Genomic DNA, 16,301 nt, shown 5'->3' with positions numbered 1-16,301 from the left:
TGTTACCCTAAGTCTTACCTCTAGCCGTAAAGCAAAGAATAACAATGTACCACGACAGTCCTAAAGCTGATAATATATAATATATATCCAAGAGTTTATATAACTAGAAGCCCGATGAAAGAGTAAAGCTCAAAGTCGCGTAAAGCGGAAATATAAAAGGTGAATCGTTCACACGATAGCTAAACGTGTAAGCACGAACAGAACAAGACATAATACATATAAACCTTGTTGATAGCTTCAGGATACACAAGGCAATAATTAAATTAACAATATATATATATATATAAGTATGAAATACCAAAAAGAGAACTAGTCATAGCCTGCGGAGTTTAGGCCGTTAGTCAAACTGAAATACAAAAGAGTTTTTGAAGTTTAAAACAGCTTATACAACTTATCTCTCAAATCAAGCTTCTAAGGCCATAAAGTCTAAAATAGAAAGGTGAGAGAAAGTACTACAGCAAAATAATCAAAAATGCCGAAAAGATAACAAAAGATCCTCCGCTCTGTCACCATCCCACAACTCACCGAGGTGGGTTACGACCTGCATCTGAAAAACAACAACAGCATATGGTATGAGAACCGGAGGTTCTCAGTATGGTAACAGTGCCCAATATGTAAGATGTAAGATGTAATCTTAGAACTTCACAACGATATAGATATCCAAGCTTAGCAAAAATAAATAACTTAAACCATAAACAATATACATGGTTATCTAAACTTAGGGAATTTCTAACTAAAACTAGTCACTGCTGTCCCACAGCCTTTACCAACCTACCCTCCCTGCGATTCCATCGCCACCGCCTACCTAGCCTCCTCAGCACCAAACAATCACAGATAATGTAAGAAAGTAAAACACAGGTAGTATTCATATATAACAAGTAATTCAAGAAGCAAGTAGGTATATTATACAATTAGGCAAACAAGCATATAAGAGATGCATATGATGAATGTCTGTCCTATTGGCTCGTGATATCACTTGTTGGTCTGTAAATGCCAACCCGACACATCCTTCTAGATGTAGCCTTCCTGCCACGCCCAGAGATATAGGTTCTGCACACTCATGCAGCAGAAAACATACTGCCACCCCCGGAGATATAGGTTCCGCACACTCATGTAGCAAGGAAGGAAACAACAACAACTATCTCATCATAAATCATTTCAAATATATAGTATTGGACACACTCTTGCAACAGAAAAACTACCACGCCGGATATATAAGCTCCGCACACTCATGCAGCAGAAAACATTCTGCCACGCCAGAGATATAGGCTCTGCACACTCCCATATAACTCAATAATTTCATCATTCATTTCCAAGTCCTCATCTCATCATAACCATCACCATTTTCCAACTTCTCAAAAATCTCTTCAACCATATACTTCACAACTCAACACTCACCACTCAAACTAGAAATTACACAAACCATCCAAACCTAGGTCACCGGCTTTAAACTCATAACTAAAAATACCCTCTTTATTCCTTTATTATTTTCCCCTTTATTCAAGATCCTAAAACTGGCAAAAAGGTGTTAAACAAGTATTACAGAAGTTTGCAAGCTTGCCGGAAAGGTAAAACGGTTAAAAACACAGTTTTTATTGAAAAACAGGGCAGTGTGCGTACGCATAGGGTTGTGCGTACGCACGCCCAGAAGAGTTTTCCCAGCTTGTGCGTGCACACAATGTTGTGCATACGCACAACTTTTAAAATTTGCAGGGTATGTGTGCGCACTAGAGTGTGCTAGTGCTTCCAACAGTAGGCATATCCACTACAAGAAATTACCAGAATATCGACCAATTTAGCGACTGATTTTCCTTAAAAATTGGTCTTAAAAATCGGTTGCTAAACCCTTAGTGACCGATTTAGCGACCAATTTTTGAACAAGGCCACCAGACCTTCACCAAAGAGTATTGGTCACTAAGTCGGTCGCTAACATAATCGGTCGCTAAATAGTGACCAAATTTCTGGTCGCTAAATCGGTCGCTGGGTAAATCGGTCACTAAATGGCGACCAACTTTTCAGTCGGTAAATCAATCGCCATGAAATCGGTTGCTAAACAAGTATATAATGACCAAAATAAAATCCCAAGATACAAGGATCTCCGCTAAAAGGAAGTCTCCAGCATGCCTCAGCAAGGAGCCTCACGTCCTGCATCTGAAAACCACAAAATCCGTATGGGTGAGAACCGGAGGTTCTCAGCATGGTAACAGTGTCCAAATATCTAACATGTAATGTCTTGGAAAAGCCGAAGGCAATCCTAGAACTTCCAGACTATAATCAAATCGTATAAACAATGCTAAACCATGAGAAATGTAAATAGGCAACTAACTTAAGGATTGTCAGACTAACTAGATATCCCCTTTCCAAATCTAGCAAACCTCCCAACCGCCAACAATGATCCAATATGCAAGCACAATTATATCAAGCAAAGAAATGCACAAGTAGAAAGCAAGTAAGGCAATTAGGCAATTAGCAAGTAATGATGCAATCAATTAGGCATTCCAATCAATTCACATATAATGCATATGATGCATGCCTGTCCTAGTGGCTGATGAGTCTCATCTATCAGTTATAAAGCCAACCCGACAAGTCCTGGTAGCTAACCATTGGACTATCCCTTTGTCGTGCATCCCCAACTCGAGTTATACTCAACATAAATCATAATTTCATATATATCCAACACCCTTACTGGTGTATATTTACGGGGTGAGCTCATCCGAAACTTTCACAGTGTCTAGCCACACGTACGACATAGGGTCAGCAGAGTATCGAGTCTTCACCTGGAGCACGTGGTGGCTAGCCATTGTTTTCGCCCAGGGAAACTCGTATCTCAGATAGGTGGAGTGCAACAATCATTATATCCATAATTCACTGAAGCATATATGCATATAAATCACAGCCATAACTTAACATTCATCTCAGCCAACCGGCTTACAAATCATGATCCGTAATCAGCCATAATCATCATTTCACACAGCCATTCGGCTCACATCATGCCCAGCCATTCGGCTCACATCATATATAGCACTCCACCATCCTCCTCTACAACTCATATCATCATCATTCACCATACTCATTATAACTTCTCCTTTTCCAAATCCTACAAATTACCCTCTCCCCTAGCTTACTCTCATTCACTAGGCATTCTATATCAATTCAAGATTTAAGGGATGAAATTGGGGGTTTATAAGCGTGAAATAACATCTCGGAAGGTTACAAGCTTGTTGGGAATGCGAAGAGCTTGAAAACAAAAGCTTTAGAAGAGAATTGGGTCGCGTGCGTACGCACAGGGGTGTGCGTGCGCACGCCCAGTAATAATTTTAGAAGTGTGTGTACACACAGTAAGCAAAATCTTCAGGGTTGAGTGCGTGCACAAGGTGTGCTAGTGCCACCAATAGCATGCCATTCCCAACGTGTGCGTACGCACAGCTCGAAATCCTTCGTTGGTTGTGTGTACGCACAGGGCATGCTAGTGCTCTCAGCAACAGCCCCATTCCCGCGTGTGCGTACGCACAAGGCTGTGCGTGCGCACAGGTCCAAATTCTCGCGGGGTGTTGCATGCGCATACAAACCAGAAATCACAAATTCTGCAGAAGTTGCAGAATTCAGATTTTTGGCCCGAACTTCCAACAATCATATCTCCTTCTTCAAAAATTAGATTTCCACCAAATTTAAACCATTTTAAAGCTTGTGAAATCATCTTTCTTTTGATAAAAAAATCATCAAATTCCAAAAATAATAGCTCAAGATATGATCCGTTGAAATTCGTCAAAATTCTATTTTTACCAAAACTCATAAACTCCCAAATCTCAAAGCATACACTTCCAAATCAATTCAAACTCAACCATCCCAACATCAATCATTTCCAAACATCAAATTAACAAGTCTCACGTCATAATCCATATTTCCCATCTCAATTCAATAATCATCTTTCCCTTTTTCAATTTCTAAAACAAACAATCAATTTCATCAATCACCACATATATTCACATATCAATATCATACTCCAAAACATGCTCATCAACAAGAGCTACAACCTTTTCATTAATCAAACATATCAATCCATACCACGTACAACCCCACATGCTTTGCCAACAATTATTATTACTCACAATCATTCATCCACTATCCATTAAATTCATACATAACAACACAACTTATTTCATCCATCAACCACATTAATAGCTCAAAAATATTATCCTAGGGCCACTAGCCTACGTTTTCGCAACCACATTATATTTTAGACACAGAAAACCGAAACCATACTTTGGCCGATTCTCGTTCCACCCAGAACACTCTCAAATTCAACTTCCAAGGTTTCCAAACTCCACCAATAGATTTTCCAAACTTGGGGCTCCACACCAAAGCTTCCAAAACCACCAATTAAGCTCCAATACATATATATTTAATGCCTAAGCCATAATATCATATCAAAACACAATAACTCAATACCCAAAACCTCAAATTCAATATTCTCACTAGGGTTTGAGATCTCTTACCTTATCCAAGGATCAAGGGAGCAAGAACAAGCCTTCCCTTCAAGTTAATTTGATCCTATAACACAAAGGAGCTCAAAATCTCAATATTTTTGCCCATAAAACTCCAAACTAAGGACTGGAAATCGAAGGAGAAAACGTGGCTTACCTCAAAATTAATTATGAGTTTTGTAGAGCTCGACATCGCGGTCGTGTGACCGTAAACGGTGCGTCAATCGGAGCTCCGAATCAAAAGTTGTGATCAATTGAAGTTGGAACAAGGGTTTATGTTTCCTCCCCCTTTCCCCTTTCTAATTTTCAGCGTGAGTGTGTTCTTGAGGGAGAGAGAGAGCTGAGCTCTCTCATTAATTGAGAGCTTGGCTGGGCCCTTGGCCTAACTTGGGTTCGGTTGGTCCGGTTTGGCCCGTTCGGCCTAATCTTGGGCCGATTTCTTTAAAATTGGTGTCGAAATTCTTGTTTTGAATTTCTCTATCACATTAAACCATAAAAATCTCATTTCTTCTTTCTTAGAATATATTTTAATTTATGGGTTAATTATCCACTAATTAACCAGATTTTACACATTTTATATTATAGACTATGAAATTATCAAGGCTTATATTTTTCTTTGAAGGTATGTAAGATGTAATATTTCTATATCGAAGAACAAAGAGGCAATATGGACTTCCCAAATCAAACAAAATATTCTATGTAATCATCGGTTTAATTTCCTTAAAGAGGCTCTAAGCTATTAATCTTCATGAAGATTATTTAACGTTCAGAAATTTGTTTTATCCTATTTCAAAGGATAAAAGGTATTATATTATCAATTACATGATTTATTTCTCAAACAATAATAGTAATAAAACCAATCATCTATCATGTGCTGGTTAATCAACTTATAACGTAACCTTCAGCAACCTAACATCACATGCACCATCGTGTACCACTTGAAAAGATATCAATGAATAATGAATACCTAAAAGAATAGATTAGTGGGGAATCTGAGCAATTTAACAGTCCAATAAGCCATTTTGTCCAGAAATGTTACCGGCGCACTAAACAGCAACAAGTAATCTCTAATCACACTAAACGTGAAATCAATAAAGATAGCAGAGCATAATCCCTAATTACAAAAACAGGAACAAGTAATCAATTATTTTAGCAGCAGTAAGAAAATTTCAACAAAAATTTCAAAAATTAAAAAAGAGCAGCAGCACAAAATCAATTATTTGATTTCCATTAATCCATTCACAACTTCACATTCAAAAATCAGCAAACAGAGCATAAAAAGAAGAGAAAAACCGAAGAAGTGAAAACAGTACCACTAACCTTCGACGGAGACACGGACGGCAACCGGCGACACAGCAGCGAGCTGCTCCAAGCCTCGAACAGAAAAGCCAGGAAGATGAGCTTAGTGTGACAGAGCTTGCGATGAGCTTGAGGCAGCGGCGAGCTTGAGGAGCCGGCGACGAGCTTGAGGGAGACTGGGAGAGAGTGGCGAGAGAAGAGAGAGCTGATATGGGTTTTGGTTCTAGGTTAGGGCACCACGCAGGGGAGTAAATGAGGGAGAGAACGACACCGTTTTCCTCTAAAAAAGTGATGGGGTTTTTTAATTTATTTTGAAATCTAGTTTATTCCTATTATTTAAAACAATGACCGATTTAGCAACTAATTAATTTGTAGCTTTTGATTTTTAGTTGGTCTCAAATTCGGTCGCTAATAGCGACCAATTTAGTGACCAACTGCTCTAATACTAAGATTTTATAGTTGGTCGCTAAAATGAGTCGCTATATTAATCCTTAGCAACAGATTTAGTGACCGCTACCTTAGCGACCGAATTAACGACCAACTATTTTATCAACATATTTTTAAATCGGTTGCTAATTCGGTTGCAAAATTATAAAATAGCAACCAATTTAGCGACCGAATGCTTTAAAACCAACATTTTATAGTTGGTCGCTAAATCGGTCGCTATCTTAACACTTAGAAACCGATTTAGCAACTAATTTCTTAGCGACTGATTTAGTGACCAACCACCATTAAACTTATTTTTATATTGGTCGCAAAATCGGTCGCTAAATTAAAAATAGCAACCGATTTAACCACCAACATACTCTAAAAGCTTGTTTTTTGTTTTGGTTGCTAATTCGGTCGCTAAGTTAAAAAAATAGCGACCGATTTTAGCGACTGACTAGATTGGCTTTGTTATTGGTAGCTAAATCGGTCACTAATTTTTATTTTAACGACCAATTTAGCGACCAAGAGTGGGTGGTCACTAAATTGGTCGCTAATTAAAATTTAGCGACCGATATTTTTTAAATCCTAGAAAAGTTTGATTGGTCACAAAATCGGTCGCTAATAGTGACCGATTTTGTTAGTCGCTAAAATCGGTCGCTATTTTGAAACTTTCTTGTAGTGATCCCTATGTGTGCATGCGCACCAGAATGTGCGTACGCACATTTTTGAAAATAACAGGGTATGCGTGCGCATAAGGGTGTGCATACACAAGTAAAAATGTGACCTCTGTTCAGAGCACACGCACAACAGTGTGCGTGCGCACACAAACCAGAACTCACAATTTTCTGCAACATAAAAATTAGATTTATGGCACCAACTTCTAACGATCATATCTTTATCTACAAAATCTATACCATTTTAAAGCTTTTTGAATTATCTTTAATTGGATATAAAATTCATTCGATTTCAAAAACTGTAGCTAAAGATATGATCCGTCAAAGTTTACCAAAAATCCATTTTTCAAATTTCACAAGGTTCTCTATTTTCCCAAAACTCAAAACCAAACCAAACATTTACAACCATAATTCATTACCAAAAACACTACCACACATTTACCATTATTCTTCAATCATATCCCAAACATTTCTACACCTAATCACTATTTCTCTTCCAACTTTTTCCACCACAAATCCAACACATATCACTACCAAAATACCCAAATCGCTTCCATTCCTCAATTTCTTCACTAATCCCAACTACAATAACATTATTCCATATACAAGCTATATACCCGATTATCATCATTCATCATCAAATCATATAATCATCATTATTATTATTTGAATTCATTCCACACAACACCACCATTATATTTATCAATTCTCATCAACTACACCAATCATCAATTTCCTCAACAACATCATAATCTCACTCCAATACATACAACTCATAAAATCTTCATCACAATTCACATGCCTCATACATAATCCAACCCACCATCAATACTCATCAACACCAATAGTTCCCAACAATCATTATCAACTACACTAATAAAAAACAACCAACAATTACCATCAATTCAATCATATCCTAAGGTCCACTAGCCTAAGTTTCCAGAAACATCACATATTACATAAAGGAAACTGAAACCATACCTTGGTCGATTCCCAATATGCTCAAACACCAAACTTGATTCCAACAAGCTTCCATCAAGCTCCAAACCACCAAAGCCAAACCAAAAGCCACAACCAACTCCAAAAACAAGCTTCATACATACAACATAACTATGCATTAATAACTAAAGCTCACACCACACTAAATCACAAGGATGTAGAGGTTCTTTATCTTATCTAACAGTGATTGGGGCAAAGCTCGACAATTACCCGCTACTAGAGATTACCTAAACAACCAAAACCACAAAAATCTACTAAAAAACTATAACAAAAAACGCACAGAAGCTAGGATAGGAAACTGGGGCTTAAATTTTGATTTTTTATCAGTAAAGCCTAGATAGAAATGAAGAGCTCAACAAGAGTTTCGCATGGCCGCAAACGGCTCGTCAATCGGAGGTCTGTAGCTCAAGTTATGAGCAAAAGAGTGAGAAAGTGAATAGTAACTTCTCCTCTCAGCGCCTCCCTTCTTACTTGAGGGTGAAAATAAGCTGAATTGCTCATTAATAGAGTATATATATGTTGGGTCATGGGCACGATTTGGGTCCGGTCCAACCCGTTAGCATTTTTGGTTCGTTTGGCCCACTTTGGACAAAAACCTTTAAGATTAGTGCCCGGTTTTCGATTCTAAATTATTTTTGTCCTTCCAAAACAATAAATTCAATTTTCAAAATCTTATTTTCTTAAAACACGGTACCGGACAGACTAGAGCCAGTACTGCTGGCTTAAGCACCGGTACGCATTTTTATAAAAATTTTCCGCAAAAGATATATTTTCAAACTCAAAAAAATTCATTGAAATCAAATTTCACCTTTATATTTTAAAAAGAATATTTTTACATTTTTGAACCTATTTTGGGCAATTAAATTATTATTTTATTAAAGCATTCATTCCGGTTCTTACAAATAATAAGAATTAACTTATTTTGTTTTGATTTTTATTAAAGAATTATATCTTGAGTTCGTTTTATCACGAAAAGAATTATATTTTGGGTTTGATTAAAGAACCACATTTTGAGAAGTTTTAGTGAATTTAAAGTATTTAAATTTGATTGGTAAAGAGAGATAATTTTTGAGTCTTTCGGAAGTTAGTAAACTTGCGAATGAGTATAATTTGATTACTTTTAATAAAAGGGTTATGTTTTAAAAAATATTTAGTGAATTCAAAATAAATGATTTTCTTGAGTCTTTTGAAAGAGATTTAAACTGAAAATGGTTTTGAAGTTTGTCAGAAAAATTTTGATTGAGTAAATATGAGTTTATGAAAAAGAACGGGTTTAGAGTGACATTGTTTTGAAAGTTTCAGAAAATGTTATAAAAATTGGTTTTGGTTTTAAAGGAAATTGATTTGAGAAAAAGTGATTCTTGGCATGCTCTGATCTGAATGTATATTGCTATTGAAGTAATTAGGCAAGTTGAGATTGAGGATTCTCTCTCTTGCTGCGATAGACAAGTTGAGATTCAGGATTTCTTCATTTGTTGCGGTGATAAACTACAATTTTATGGTTTATTTTGTATTAAATTTTGTGGATTTCATCAACCATTCCTACACTTATTCACTAAAATAACATGATTTTATGAATTCTTCCTAAATTGTGCTTAGGATTGAAAACACGTTTTTTAGGCCCTTAATTTGCTAATTTTAATTCACTTTAATTCAATTCGATGTCTTGATGTGTTTGATGAAGTGATTTCAGGTTTCCAAGACAAGTATGGATTGAAGGAGTGAGGAGAAAGTATGCAAAAGTAAAGAATTCATGAAGAAATAAAGTTTGGAGTGTTGTATGATCATGCGTACGCACAATTGCAAATGTTACAGCCATGCGTATACACAAACATTGATGCGTACGTATGATTATATTTTTCACAACCATGCGTATGCATGGTCAGGCATGCGTACGCACGAATGCAATCACGTGACTCATTAATGAGAAGACGGTGGGGGCGATTTCTGGACCTGCCAAAGCCCAATCTAACTCATTTCTAAAGCTATTTGAAGCCAAATTCAAGAAGGATGAAGGATGAGCAATTAGGTTTAGATAGAAACATGTTTTAGGTTGTACTCTAGAGAGAGAAGCTCTCTCTTCTCTCTAGAATTATGTTAGATTAGATTAAATTTTATTTTAGATATATGTTTTGATCTTGCTTTAATTTAGTTTTCCATGCAATTTCTTGTTATTACATCTTTACTCTCTTAATTTTACTTGTTATTTCCTTTATTTTGTCACTTTTATGTTCATGCACTATTGTTAGATTTTGATTTTCTTTAATGAAATTTCATGTTGTTATGTTTATTGATGTTTAATTGAGTTACCATTATTGTTATCTTGCATCGAGTAGTGTTAGATTTTATTATCATTGCAATTTTACCATACTTTGTTTTATACCTTCCAAGTGTTTGATAAAATGCTTGGTTGAATTTTAGAGTAGATTTTTACACTCTTGCCTTGAGATTGAGGACTTAGGTGCCTTGATGTCATTGATGTCCAGTGTCATTGGTGATTTAGGGTTGTTAGTTAGTTTTATGACCAATTTTGTCCAATTGACTTAACATTCCGATGTTAGAGGAAAACTAAGTGGAATTAACCCTTTGTAATTACCATGTTGTAATCAATGATACAAGATGGGAAATCTTGACTCTTGATCCTTGCCATTAGTGTCTTTTAGCATTTATAGTTCCTTAGTTGTTAGCTCTATTTTTTTGCAATTTACATTTCTCATTCATAATTCAAAACCCCAAAAATACCTTATAACCAATAATATGCACACTTTCCTGCAATTCCTTGAGAGACGACCTGAGGTTTAAATACTCCCAGTTTTTATTAGTTTACATTGTGAAAAATAAATTAAACTTTGATTGAGGGTTATTTGTTAGTTTGGATCTATACTTTAATGGAATTATTTTGTGAAAATTTTTAATCGACGATTTCCCTCCGTCATACGGTGGACAAGGTTAAGGTTGAGGATTCCCTTTCTCGTCGCACCGGAGAGTTGGATACAAAGTTGAGGATTCCCTTAAGTTCCATTCTATATTATTAATTAAATTTTTGGTTATGTTTGATTATGTTGGTGAAGACAGTGGCTTTGTCCCACTCACGTAAACGCAAGTTGAGATTGAGGATTCTCTCTCTTGTTGTGATAGACAAGCTGAGATTAATGATTCCCTCTGTTATTGCAGTGGGTAAGTAGGATTGAGGATTTTCTCTCTTGTTACATCGGAAAATTGAATAGAGAAGGTTGATGATTTACTTCGATTCAATTTCTGGTTGTGGTATGAATGGGTCAGGTTAATGATTCCCTACCATTACATCACAGTCTTTCTCTAAATGGGAGGTTGAGGATTCCCTCCTGGGAGGTTGAGGATTCCCTCTTGGAAGGTTGAGGACTACCTTCGTGTTAAGAGACGATATCTGGGTTAGCTATTGGATGTGTCGGGTTCTGGCAGTATAACTAATACGTAAGCTCATCGCCAGTAGGACAGGTATGCATTATATACATCTATGTGACATTGTTTGGGTGTGCATTGATGAGCGGATATTTTATACTCTTTTTGATACTATTTTCTCAGTGTTTTTAGTACATTTTATTAAGTTTTATTATGTTTTAGTAGGTTTTAGTGCAAAATTTACATTTTGGATGCTAATTTGAGCTTTTGTGTTTTTTTATAATTTTAGGTGATTTTTGGGTGAATTTGGCAAGTTTTGGCAAAGTCTGATTCAGAGGCAAAGAAAGGAGTTTAGATGATGTCAGATCCTGACCTCCATTCATTCAAACGAGCATTTTTAGAGCTACAGAGGTCAAATTGATGCGCTCTCAACAGAGTTAGAAAGCTAACTTCTAGGGCTTTCCAGCAATATATAATGATCTATACTTTTCTTTGGAAATGACTGCCCAAAACGGGCGTTGAACGCCAAACTTACCCCCTTGCTGGAGTTCAACGCCCAAGAAGGACCAACCCTCCAAGTTGGGCGTTCAACGCCAGCCAGAGAGCACAAGGGCGCGAGTTCACCCCCTAATGGGCGTTCAACGCCCATCCTCAAAGTTGGACGCCAAGCCTTCAGCCCAAACACTCACCAAGTAGGCCCAAAAGTGGGTTTTAGCACTCATTAGCTTAGTTTCGCATATCTTTATACTTTTAATTTTAAATTAACATCTTTTAGGGTAAGCATATCCTATTTAAAGAGAAGAACACTTAGGAATTAGGCATGCCTCCCAGGAGGGGAGAAGCACAGACACTTAAGTTTTCTCTGTAAATTATGAGCAGCTAAACCTCCTAGGTTAAGGATAGGAGCTCTGCTCATTCCCATAGATTAATGTTATTACTGTTCTACTTTAATATATGTTTGATTCTATTCTATGATGTATTTTTGTTCTTCATCTTTATGAATCTGGGGTGGAATGAAAGTATGACCCCTTATTCTACATGAGCTCTTCACGAATCATGACCCGGATAGTATTGAGCTACAGCTTGAGAGTACATCACAGGTTCCAAGAGAGTACCTGGGCTAAATGGGGTGTGTGACATAAAACCTCGTTAGTTATGGGTAACTGAGGTCTCTTTGGCGTCAAGGCTAGAATACTGAGCATCATTCTCCAATCCGGAAGATCCGACCTTGTCTGTGGCATTTTGAGTAGGATCACCAGAGATTGAATTGCGTGAGCTTCACCCTCGTCCACTACCGCTGGCTTAATCACTTACAGCCTTGCCATTGAATGAATCACTCATTGTTAAAGCAATCAGTAAGATATATTAATCCGGAAGAATAAGCATCTCCGAAGCCTTAACTGATTCCCTGTCATTATTTCTACATCTTTTCATTATTGTTTTATTTATGCGCCTATAACACAACAATCAACTTTCTATTCGCCTGACTAAGATCTGCAGGATAGCCACTGCTTGCTCAATCTGACAATCCTCGTGGGATCGACCATCACTCACCTGAGGTTTTACTTGGACGACCCAGTGCACTTGCCGGTTCAGTTGCGCGAGTTCTAATTTTGCGCACCAAATTTTTGGCGCTGTTGCTGGGGATTGTTCGAGATTTACAAACTAACGATTGTCTTGTTCCTTAGATCAGGTACTTTTTACTGTTTTCTTTTAATTTTGTTTCTTATTTTCTTTTTCACAAAAAAAAATTTCAAAATCTTTTTCTGTTTGTTTGAGTCTTGTGTCAAGTCTTAAGTTTGGTGTATCTTTGGTTTTTATTTCTTTTCTTGGTTTTTCGAAAATTGTTCTTGATTGTTCTTCCTTGTGCTCGAAATTTTTCTTGGTTTGATTTCAAAATCTTTAAGTTTGGTGTCCGTTTAGTGTTTGTCTTTTTAATTTTTCAACCTTAAAATTTCAAATTTCAGATTTTCTTGTTATCTTATTTTAATTTAATTTTAAATTTTAAGTTTGGTGTCTTATTAGTTGTCTTTTTTTTTAATTCTTTATCTTATCTTTTCTTTTCTTTCTTTGAATTTTAGAATTTTGTGATCTTATCTTGTTTTAAAATTAAAAATTTTAAATTCAGTTTTCAAATTCAATTTTTCAAACTTCAAAGTTTAAAATTCAAATTTTAAAGTTTAGTAATCTGTTCGTTTTCATTATCATTTTCTCTTTCTAGGACATCTCACTGGGAGCCTCTATACTCTGACATAGAGGCCCCCACCTTCCCTTTGCTTTGCTTCTTGTTTGAATATGCAGGAGCAGAAAGCATTTACTATGGATCCAATTGAGAGTGCACAACCAAGAAGAAATTTGGGGTCTTATACAGCCTCCACTCTAGACTTCTATGGAAGAAGCATTTGTATAACCCCTATTCAAGTAGCAAACTTTGAGCTCAACCCACATCTCATTACTCTAGTGTAGTAAAACTGCCAATTCCAGGGACTCCCACAAGAAGAGCTCATAGAATTCCTTGCAGACTTCCTGCGGATTTCTGACACAGTACAAGCCGAAGGAGTAGACCAGGATGTTTATAGGCTACTGCTTTTTCCATTTGCTGTAAAAGGCCAAGCAAGGAGGTGGTTGGATACTCAACCCAAATCAAGCTTGAAAACATGGAATAAATTGGTGGACAAGTTTTTGAATCAATACTTTTCCCCAAAGAAGCTGACCCAGCTAAGGCTGGACATTCAAGGCTTCAAACAAGGAGATAATCAATCCCTTCATGATGCTTGGGTGAGGTACAGTATAATGCTCAGAAAATGCCCCACGGAAATATTTTTAGAATGGGTTAAGCTGGACATTTTCTATTTTGGGATCTCAGACTTGGACAAGATGTCCCTAGATAACTTTGCTGGTGGTTCAATACACATGAAAAAGACAATTGAAGAAGCTAATGAACTTATTGAGACAGTCACTAGTAATCAGCATCTATACTCATCTGGTGAGACTTCAATCAAAGGAGAGGTCAAGACAGTGTCCACTGAATCAGACCCTCTGAAACAAAGTGAATCATTAACCCAGCAACTACACTCCCTCACACAATAGTTGCTAAGTTTGCAAGAAGTGTTGCAAGAAACCTGTGCCTCCATCAAGAAAATAGAGGCACGGTTGAACCAGGATGAACAGCATTTGTCTGAACAGATAATAGAAGAATACCAAGCTATCCAATTAAGCAGTGGCAAAACTCTGAGCACCCAGCATCGGAACAATAAGAAGCAGGGGGAAGAGGAAACGACAGAGAATGAACAAGCAGTAATCCAGGGCACTGTTAGGGGCATTGAACGCCCAGAAGGGGTGGCAGTGGCGTCCAACGCCCAGAAGAAGGCAATGCTGGCGTTCAATGCCAAGAAGGACTGGTGCAGAATTTCTAACCACAAACTAACCGACAAGTACACCGGGTCGTACCAAGTAATACCTCAGGTGAGTGAAGGTCGATCCCACGAGGATTGATGGATCAAGCAATAATAATTGAGTGATTGGCTTAGTCAGACAAGCAGAAAAGAGTGTTGAGAGTTTAAAAAGCATTAAATATTAAATTCAGAGTTTGAAGACAGACAGGTGAATAGGTTGGGAATAAAATATGAAGAAAGCAGTTAAGGCTTCAGAGTTATCTATTTTTTCGGATTAATTTTTCTTATTAATTTATTTTAATCATGCAAGATTTAATTTATGGCAAACTATATGTGACTAGACCCTAATTCCTTAGACCTTTCTAGTCTCCTCTAATTCTCATCAACTGGCAATTCCTTGGTAAATTGATTCCAATTAGAGGCTGAAGTTTAATTCTAGTTATTATGCCACAAAAACTCTAATTACCCAAATATAAAAGGATTATATGTCACGTATCCCGTTAAATCCAGATAATTATAAGTTTAGGAGAAATTATTTTCAAGCTGTTGTTCAAGTAAAGAGCTTTTCCAAGTTATACAAAAACTCAATTAGAAAGAGGGTCATACTTCCGTTCCACCCAATTTCATAAGATAAATAACGAAAACAATTCTTAAATTATAAATCATTGCATGAATTGAAATAGAAAAACAATAAAATCAATCCATACAAATAGACAGAGCTCCTAACCTTAATAATGGAGGTTTAGTTGCTCATGGTTCAGAGAGAAAATAGGGATTCAGGTAAACTGTAAATTGGGCTGAGGTAGAATGAAAAGTTAACTAATTCGAATAATGTTGGGATCGAATAATATGGGACTATCCCTAGAAGAAAAGTTTCTTCTTTTTATATCTAATCCTAATTAATTCAAAATCTAAATTCTAAAATTAAAATAATATCTTTTCCTAAAATAAGATTTAAATTTGAATCAGAATTAATTAAATAATCAGCAAGTCTTCAATTGATGGATGGGGACCACTTCCTTTGTAGGGTCCACGCCTAACCTGGGAAGTAACGGGAAGTGTTCCCCTGAGTCCTCCATTCTGCAGCCTCTAATCTGTGTTTCCTGAGCTGAAAACTGGGTCAAAAATAGCCCAGAAATTGCCCCCAGCGTTTTCTGCACGTGGCGCATGTCACGCGTACGCGTCAAGTACGCGCACGCGTCGCTGAGCAAATCTTCAGATCACGCGTACGCATCAGGTACGCGCACGCATTGCCATGGAAAGCTCCAAATCACGCGTACGCGTCAGGTGTGCGTACGCATCGCTCCTCGCTGGTCATCTCCTTTAATTCTTGTGCTATAGAAACTCCATCAAATCCAGCCGAATGCTACCTAAAATAAACAGAATTGCACAAGACTCAAAGTAGCATCATAGTAGATAAAAGATAATTAATTCTTGATTAAACTTAACAAATTAGATGCAAATTCACTAGGAAAAGATAGGAAAGATGCTCACGCATCACAACACCAAACTTGAATTGTTGCTTGTCCTCAAGCAACCAAAACTAATATAGGCTTAGGATGTGAATTTGCATGAGAATGAGAGTTCGATTAAGCTCATGTCTCTTCTTACAGTGGGGTTTACAACTGCAATCCTGAATA

The sequence above is a fragment of the Arachis duranensis genome, chromosome 2 (assembly GCF_000817695.3).
Source record: "Arachis duranensis cultivar V14167 chromosome 2, aradu.V14167.gnm2.J7QH, whole genome shotgun sequence".
Lineage (NCBI taxonomy): Eukaryota > Viridiplantae > Streptophyta > Magnoliopsida > Fabales > Fabaceae > Arachis > Arachis duranensis.
The sequence above is the reverse complement of the archived record's forward strand: the minus strand, read 5'-3'. Positions refer to the sequence as shown.